A 9,879-nucleotide genomic window follows, 5' to 3' on the forward strand; every position below is an offset into this window, starting at 1 on the left:
TGATTGAAATTGTATTGAATCTATAGATTAGTTTGGGGAAAACATCTTAACAATTGCAAGTCATCCAATCAATTGACATTATGTATCTGTATTTATTTTCATTTTCTTTTTATTTCTTTCACCATTGTTTTGCAGTTGTTAGCATAAAGATCCAGAATATATTTTGTTAGCTATAGACCTAAATTTTTATGTTTTTTTCTACTATTGTAAATGGAACTCTTTTAAAATTTTGATTTTCAATTGTTTATTGCTGGTATATAAATATTGATCATTTATATTAAACTTTTATCCTTAAACTTTGTTAAACTAAAAACAAAAACAAAACTTTGTTAAACTCATTTATTACTTCTAGTGGCTTTTGGGGGTAGATTTCTTGAGATTTTGCTATGTTGACAATTATGTTACCTACTAATAGAGATAGTTTTAGTTCTTCTTTTCCAATTTGCATGTCTTTTACTACTTATTTCTTGTCTGTGGTGAGAGTGCACATCCTTGAAATGTTCCTGATCTCAGGGGGATGGCATTCATTCTTCCACCATTATGCTGACATTCCTCGTACATTTTTGTAGACATCCTTTATCAAGTTAAAGAATACCCCTTCTATTCTTAATCAGTTGAGAATTTTTATCAAAATGCTTTTTCCATATTTATTAAGATGACGATAAGCATTTTGGTTTTTTAGTCTGTTCATGTGTTGAATTACGTTGATTGATTTTCAAGTGTTGAATCAGTCTTTCCCATAATAAACCCTACTGAATCATGATGACTATCCCTTTCTTTGCATTTTATCCTTTTAGCTGGTTTCGATTTGGTAATATTTTGTTGAGCGTTTTGGCATTTATGAGGGATATTGGTCTATAGTTTACTTGTAATTTATTTGTCTGGCTTGGTATCAGGGTAATGCTGGCCTCATAAAACGAGTTAAGAGGTATTGCCTTCTCTTCCATTTACTGGAAGATGCAGCTGATCTTATTACTTCCCTAAATGTTTTGTAGAATTTGCTAGTGAAGACATCTGGGCCTAGAAGGCTTTGTTTGTTTGTGTTTTTGTTGTTACCATTTTAAAGTTTTAACTATGAATATTTAAAAATCCAATCTGACAATCTCTGCCTTTTCATTGGTGTGCTTAGATCAGTTGCATTTAATGTAATTATTGATTTGGTTTGACTTAGGGCTACCCATTTACTGTTTGTCCCCTGTCTGTATTGTCACCTGTTTCCCTTTTATGTCTTATTGTAGATTATTTGAAAATATTTTGGTATTCCAGTTTCATTTACCAATGAGCTTTTTGGATATATTCTCTTGTGTGTTTTTAGTGATTGCTCTTATGTGTATAAAAATCAGGTACTTTTAAACAGTATATAAATGGGACCAAGCTCTATGTATCCTTCTGTAGTTTGAGTCCTTTTTGTTTTGAGGTTTATCTAAGTTCACATATGGAGCCATATTTCAGTTGCTTTTGCTCCATTAGTCCACTATCTGAATAAACCAGAAATGATGTATCCTTTCTCCTGTGTATAACCATTTAGATTGTTTCCATTTTTTCTCCGTTATAACTGTTGTTGCAAACAAGCTATCTTGAACTTGCCTCCTGTGTCCTTGTGGGAGAGATTCTCTAGGATATGTGCCGGGGGTGAAGTTGCTGGGAGTGAGAGTGAGTAGGGAATATGCCCTCCCTGTGCTAGAGAAGCTGACTGCTCTCCAGCACGGACAGTATCTCCAAAGGGCGGCACACATCCCACCTGCTGGAGTGAGCTCTTGCTCCTCCTCCTCCTTGCTGACTGAGTTTTTATTTCTTGAGATCTAACGAGTTAAAATTTAAAAAATAAATTTTAAAATTAAAAGTTATACTGTGGTAAAATATAGACAACATAAAAACTACCATTTTAACCACTTTTAAATGTACAGTTCAGTGGCGTTAAGTGCATTCATCACCACCATCCATCTCCAGAACTTCTTCATCTTTCCAGAATGAAACTGTCCCCGCTAAGACTGAACTCTCTGCTTCCCCCTCTCTGAGGCCCGGCGACCACCATTCTCCTTTCTGTTCTGTGAATTTGACTGCTCTCGGGACCTCATATCAATGGGTTCACGCTATTTATCCTCTCGTAACCGGCTAATTTCACTCAGCAAGGGTCTTCAGGTTCCATCCATATTGCAGCATGTGTCAGAATTTCCTTCCTTTTTCAGACTGAATAATATTTCATTGGATGAATAGACCATATTTTGTCCACGCATTTGTGTGTTGAGGGACATTTGGGTTGTGAATAATGTTGTGCAACTATCTCTCTGATATTTCAATAAAAATGAATTTTATTCGTGCTCTTTTCATAGGATGAGCACATACTAGCTCTCTGGGAAGGTAGGTCCCTGGAGAGGCACTCAGAAAAGAATGACTGGCACCTGGATAGAAAGAGGTCATATTTCACCCTCATCCAGGCATGGTTAGGTGTCTGATGGGCAGGCTTCCCTATGATTATTCACAGGGAGGTTCTGAGATAGATCTCACTGAATGCCATGTCCTCTTAGCAACAGGAATTGTCCTAAGGACCATGCTCCCCAAGCCCGACCTGACCATTTGGGGTTTTGTTCTTATTCACTGCTAGCAAAATAGTTGCCACTTGAGATAGAAAGACTTTTGTTCATCAAAGGAAGGTAGTCAAAGCCAACTACTGACCTTTGACCTTGGCTGTTCAAGATTTGCAGGTGCTTAGCAGAGAGCCAGGGATAGTGGAGGGAGTGGATTTCCAAGGAATATGTGCAGAATGAGGTACTGGCCTCCTCCTCTCTATATATAAAAACCTAAGCAACCGTTACAACCCAATGACCAGAATGACCAAAACAACTGGCCGACCGGCCCGTAGCTTGACGGGCACTGACCCAGACATTGCTGCTGGGACCCTGACAGCCCTGAATCTGGTTCACCTGCACCTTGGACCCAGACAGGAGGGAGGAGGGAGTCTGATTATTCATAGAATCAGCTATTGGTTAGCTTGCTGCTGGGGCCAACCTCCCGAGGTCCCTCCCCCTGGCTGGCCGGTCCCCCACATCAGCCCCGATCGCCAACCAAAGGACCCCACCTGTGCACGAATTCGTGCACCGGGCCTCTAGTTCTATAGATAAGGACATCAAGACTCAGACAGGTTGAGGAACTTGCCACAGCCACTCAGCTTTCTCTTCTATGGCAAGAGTGTCCTTTATGGGATTGTATACGTTTTCTTTTGTCGTGTAACAAATGACCACAAGTTTAGCATCTTCAAACGAACTTGTTATCTTGCGTTCTGTAGGTGAGAATCGTGTCGCAGTGTAGCTGGGCTGAAGTCAAGGTGTTCACTGGGGCTGAGGCCTAATATGAGGCTTGGGGTCCAAGCTCACGTGGTGTTTTGATTCATTTCTTTGTGGCTGTCGAACTCGTGGAGGCTGGCGTTCATGACCCGCAGGAGCAATCTCTCTGACAATTCATTTTCTTTTAAAGGCACACCTGATTAAGTCAGGCTCACCCAGCAGAATCTCTCTTTTGATGAAGACAAAACAAAGCCAAGGGTATTGGTAAACTAATCCCAAGACTGATATCCCACCATATGCATAGGTCTCTTCTACGTCCACACAGGATGCCTACAGGAGGGGACAGGAGCTCTGCCATCTTAGAATCCCATCCACCACAGGAACCAATGAAAGTTTCTCTTCCATGTCATAAAATAAGATTTGTGGGTTTGGGAGGAGTAGAGAGGGTGATCAACCATTCAGGTTTGCCTGGAAATGGTGTCTAGGGAATGTGGGATTTTTGGTGCTAAAATCAGGAATGTCCTAGGAAAATTAGGATGAGTTGGTCACTGATGGAGTCGAAGAAACAGACCTGTGAAAGCTGAAGATCACCCTCCTTAGGCACCAGTACGCCTCCCTTAGCCACCCCTGATTGTTGCTTTGTGCTGTCAGGAGGGAAGGACAACTTGACGGGGGATAAAATAAAGTGAAAAGAATGTGAGCAAGTGGGAAGGCTATCCAAAGGGGAACATTGCATTGGTTGCATCCTGTAGAAATCTGGGAGTGGAATTAAAGCTACTAAATGCACTCAGTGGTTCATTCAGTCAGTGAGTTGGAAAGTCTTTATATATATATTTCTGAATACAAAAGCAACACCTGGCTTTTATAAATCATCCCAGGAATGCCTCATGCAGAAAACTAAGGTGCCCTGTGGTCCCACCTCCAGAGATCTCTCCCAGTACATATTCTCAGAGGCCATGCTATGAGAAGAAAGCCAAGATCAGACATGGATCCAAGCCCAAATGAGCTGACAGTTTTGTTTTAAAATAATGCATAATAGGGATAGTACATGGTTATAAGTAATGCTAAGAGGCATCCATAATATTCAGCACCCAGAAGAGGAGGAAGTCACTTCAGCATGGGCACACACACACACACACACACACACACACACACACACACACACAAGAGAGAGCAGAGGAAATTTGATGAAAAGGGTGGCATCTCAGATGGGACACGTGGACATTTGCAGACGTGGCATCAGGGCATTCCTGGTGAAGGGACCCGCATGAGCACAGGTGCAAGGAAAGGTGGCATCCATGTGGCAGCTTAACTGACCTGGAGCCTGATGCGGGGACTCTGACCGTGTCGCTGAGACCTGCTTTCTCTGTCTCTGGGCTCTGCTCCCCTGGCTGGATCCATTCTCAGGCTGCTTTGGTGACACAGGTGGGCAGGCCTCGCTAAGCGGTGCATGCGCCTTTCTGGCTTTTCCTGCTGATTATCACAGCTGCCAAAGACTCGGGGCTCAAGGAAAGAGTCCTTGACAACAGGCCTGGCAGTCCCTGAGCTGCCTGCCTTTCCATTATCTCGTAGAGAAGAAATAAACGCAGCTCACAGAGCCCCCCCTCCCAGTGGCCAGAGTTGATGGATAGCTGGGCTGAGCGGAGAGAGGGATGTTGTTTTAGAATCTGAGGCTTGAGCTTGATTCAGGCAGGGAAGGGCTGTGGTTTGTTTGCAAAGATAACATAGATAAGCCGCAGGGTGAGCAAAGGTGAGTGCGCCAAAGTCAAGTGCCCCCGGGGACTAACAACTAGTGTGTGTTACAGGCTCTACGTCAAGGTCACCGTGCTTGCCCGGCTCCCAGACCTGGGATCCCCGCCCCCCTCCTTCCTTTTGTGCAAAAACAAACCCAGCGCACCACCCAGACAAACCCCTCAGCTTTTTTTGGAGGATGGGTGTACATACATGCACAGGCATGGAGACAGTGGGCGTGGTGGGGGGACGTGGCAGGGAATACTTATTGCCTAGGAGCAGCCTCGGTGGAAAGCCCTCCATCTCTATTATCTAATTTAAGCCCATAACCTTCTGAACCGGGTACCTTTAGTGATCCCCATTTTACAGACGAGGAACCTGAGATTCAGAGAGGGAAAGGGGCTTGCTCAAGGTTGGTACGTCGCAGAGCTGGGTTTCTAGCTGGAAGTGCCTGTTATTGGGATTGGCATCACCGGCAAGGCTGGGGGCCGGGTCCCGGCGACTGAGCCACCAAACTGCGAGTCCCTCCACTCTGCGGCAGGGAGCAAGGAGAGGCGTCCCAGTCCCAGGTCCCGGCCAGGCCTGCCTCTCACCTGAGGGCGCTTCCTGGGCAGAGGTGCCCTGAGGGCAGATCAGCCCTGGCCAAGGCCCAGACCCGGAACACCATCCTTCAACGCAGACAGCAGCTTTTGCCAATGCCTGGCCCGGCAGCGGCGTCCCCATCCATCACAGGAGGGCCGAGGGGCCCAGGGATTCCCTTTGGAAGGCCTGGGTGGAGGCAGTCCAGATTGCTAAGCCCTTAACAATTTCTTGGCTCTTACTGAGAAACTGCAGGGGTGTCAGATGATCTGGCACATTTTAACCCTTTGGAGGCCATAAAGCCACGCACCATTGTGGCCATGGAGCGTGGAGGTGCCTGGCTGGGTAACCTGGGCCTAGGAAGGTTAGCCTCCGTCGCTTCCTGTAGGCAGACTGTCTCAGAGAGCAGCAAGCTAAGGGGCGATGATTTTGTTGACCAATGTCCCTGCTGCAGAATGGCCCCCCCATCTCAGTTCTGGTTGCTCTCACTAAGTAACAAACTGCCCCAAGTGTCCCCACTTTAAAACAGCCATTCTGTTTTGCTCACTATTTGCAGGCCCGGGATCTAGGAGAGGAGAGGCTGATGTTTCTGGTGGTGGTGGTGGCGGCGGGGGCGGGGGGGAGGGGGAGAGGAGCTTGTGCAGGCAATGTAGTGAGAAGCTGGCGAGCTGGAACAGCAGGGGTGGGGACAGGAGCCACTGCTGGGGGGTGGGGGTGGTTTTGGGATGGCTGGGGGCTACTGAGCATCCTCCTCTCATCATGAAGTCTCAAGTCTCCTCCATACACCTCTCCACAGGGGCTCGATGGGGCTTCCGCACACTATGGCAGCCTCAGGGCAGCTGGACTGGTCACACGGTGGCTGAGGCTTTGAGAACAGAGAGCCCATGAGGCAGCCCTGCGAGGTAGGCTCTGCACACCTCTTTAATCTCGCCGGGAAACAGCTCTGCCCTCCTCTACGAGCTGCACCAGGAACAAACCCCGCTCAGATCCAAGGAGAGGGGACACACTTCTTGATGAGTGTCAGTCACCTTGTCAGTACGCACCGGGTGAGAGACATGGTTGGAAGAAGCAATGGCTGACATCCTGCCATAACCTTACCCCCTCTGGGTTGGCCACCTGCTGTCCTCCTCAAGGGAGTGGCCAGCCAGCGGCAGGTGAGCCTGCGGACCCTGAACGCAGTGGAGTATCAGTGATTTCTTTTGAGTGGGGGTGGGGCTGAAAGGGCTGGCTCTGGCCAAGCTCATAAAACCAGTCACCCCCACAGAGGACTTTCTCCATGCCGGACACGCTGCTTCACTCACCTCACACTCACTATATCATCCAAGCCTCATACGACTCTAGGAGGAGGGACCATTTGTGTCCACATTTTATAGATGAGGAAACTGAGGCTGGGAGAGGTTAGGGACTTACAGGGTAAGTAGCGAGTTGCCCCAGAAATCGACCCTGGGACAAGGATCGGCCCTGGGTGCAAATAGAATGGGGGAGAGGCCACGGGGAGCAGGGCAGGAGGAGAGCCGATAGAGGCTCCCTGAGCTGGTGATGGTTGGCAATGGTCACAAATTTCCACCAAGAGGTGAGATCTACTTCAACTAATAAAGCAGAAGTGACACTATTATGACCTCTGAAGCGAGGTCATAAAAGGCAATGCACCTTCCTGCCTGGGCTCCTGGGACACTTACTTTTGGAGCCTGCAGCTGCCACGTAAGAAGTTTGACGGCCCTGAAGCCGCCATGCAGTGAGGAAGCTCAAGCTACATGAAGAGGCCACGTGTGTGCACTTCAGTCAGCAGCCCCTGACCTGAGCCTTCAAGTCCTCCCGGCTCAGAGCCAGACGTGTGAGTAAAGACACTGAGGATGATGCTAATCCCCAGGCACTGAAGTTGCCCCTGGCCATTCGCTATGCAAGCAATCATTCCATCTGTGCAGTTCCAGATATCTGGGGCAGAGTCAAAGTTCCCGCATGTGCTCTGTCTGAATTTCTGGTCCATAAATCTGCAGGCATAATAAAAGGGTTGTTTTGTGTCACTAAGTTTTGGGGTAGTTTGTTCTGCAAGCAATGTAACTAGAATAGGGGGGGCCTAGAGCTCCATTGTTCTGGGGTCCCCTGAATGACCGCGTGGGGCACACCTCAGAATTGGCCTACCTCCCACCCACCCCTCTGTGGTTTCAGTTTGCCTCTCATGTGGTCGATCACCCTGCCCCAGGCAGAGAGGAAAGAAGCCCACGGAGAAGCTTGGGCTGGGTTGGGCTTCCTCACAAGATGGCAGCCGCAGGGCAGTTGTGGAGGTGGGGCCCGGGTACAGGCTGGCCGGTCAGTGCTGCTCGGGGGTGGAGTCCCTGTCTTCGTGGAGCCCAGTCCTGCTTGTAGACTCCCGTGGGGATAATGCGAGGCCCGGGACACAGGCTGGAGCTGTTCTGTGACATTGACATGTTGCATGTGTGGAGCCACACATCAATAAGCAAGGACGAGCCTGTCCCCTGACGTATCCAGAACTCCCCGCTCCCCACCCTTGGCAGCCTGTGACTGTCCCAGTTCCTGCCCAGGATCACGAGAGCAGGCCACGTCCCAAGATGTGCTTTGCAAATTCCCTTCCACATCTGTTGCCCCCTACCCAACGGGAGCCTCCTGGTGGGCTAGGAGGGAGTCTTCAGGCCCTGCGGCCCTGGAGCCAGGCGCCTGCGGCAGAGCCCAGCACACAGCAGGTGCTGAGTCATTATTTTCAGCGAAGGAAGATGAGTGGGTGCTCAATTATGTTCTCATGTGAACAAACAAATAATGAGTAAATAAATGGAGACTTCTCTGTGCCAGCCCAGTCCGCAACCCCCCCTACCCCCCGTCCCCCGCCAGAGGTCTCAGCATTTCCGCTGACAACAAGGCAAGTCTGTAAGTCTATTTTCTGGTTTATCTCGGTGGCCTTGGCCTTATCTCTGAGCAGCAAGGGGCCTCCACGGAGGCGCCTACTTCTACACGAGATGGACGTCATAGAAACTGACAGTTCGAATTTTTTAAAATTGATTTGAGAGAGAGAGAGAGAGAGAAACACCTCACCCCCACCTCCTGCCTGCCCCCCACTGGGGAGGGAGCCTGCAACCCGGGCATGTGCCCTGACTGAGACTCGAACCAGCAACCTTTTGGTAAACAGAATGTCTCCCAACCAACTGAGCCATATCGGCCAGAGCTTCCTTCCTTTTTAAGGTTGAAATACCCCATTGTATGGCTAGACCACACTCTACCCATCACCCCTCACAGACCTCTGGGCCGTTTCCACCCTTCGCCACTGAGAATAATGCTCCTGTGAACAAGGTGTACAAATATAGGAGCTGCCTTTGAAGCCATTGTCAAGGTGGGGGCAAACCAAGAACTCCGGCTACTGGTCCCTGCTGGGGGTATCGGGATTAGGGGACCACTGGTTGGCAAAGACCTTATCCCGCATCTGGGGAAATGAGGCTCAGAGAGGGAGAGCAGCCTGAGGTCACAGAGCCAGGAAGTGGAGGAGGCAGGGTTCGGGCCGGAACGGCATGAAGTGCTGCTTCCCAGCCGCGGCCCGGGTTCCCCCTCCCGAACCCTCGGAACCACGCGATGGGCCTGCCAGGGCCCAAAGCGATGCCGGGGAGGCTGCTCCTGGCGCCGGGCGAGCAGGCGGTGGGAGTCTGCAGCCCATGTTGTTCATCACAAATGGAAAGCAGATGTGGTTCTAAATGTGGTGCTTCCGCTGCCCGAGCCGGGTGGACCAGGGCCCGTGAGCAGTCACAGCAAGGAAAACATGTTATTTCGGAGTGATTGCGAGGCAGACAAGCTGAAAACATTGTGCACGGAAGGGCTGCCGCTCTGTGCTCCTGAGCGTCAAAATCACTTTCCGCGGGCTCATACGTGGCTTCACATTTAGGGCAATTTCCCTCATGGTAGCGCAGCTCGCGCGTGGGCTCGGGCTGGCGGATGCCACTTCCTGTCCACACGACTTCCAGCCCTGGCACAGAGCGAACGCCTCAGGGCTGCCCTGGTGCTGCCCAGGGCGGCATCATCTCAGAAGCAGCTCCTGAGCGCTCTCCACCCATCCTCCCAGTGTCTGTTGCCATGAGAGAGGTGGGCAGAGCCTTGACCCCACGCATGGGCTGAGCCCTTACTCTGTGCACCGTAACCAACAGGCCTCGGAGCTCAGAGAGCTGATGGCCCAAAGTCTCCCCATTTCCCTGAGGGGCTCCTAAATGCTAGCAAGCCAGGGCCGGCTAGCAGTGCAGCCCTGTGGGCCCTGGCGGCCTTCGCAGAGACGTGTAGGGGGAGGGGG

Source organism: Cnephaeus nilssonii, assembly GCF_951640355.1.
Source record: "Cnephaeus nilssonii genome assembly, chromosome: 14".
Lineage (NCBI taxonomy): Eukaryota > Metazoa > Chordata > Mammalia > Chiroptera > Vespertilionidae > Cnephaeus > Cnephaeus nilssonii.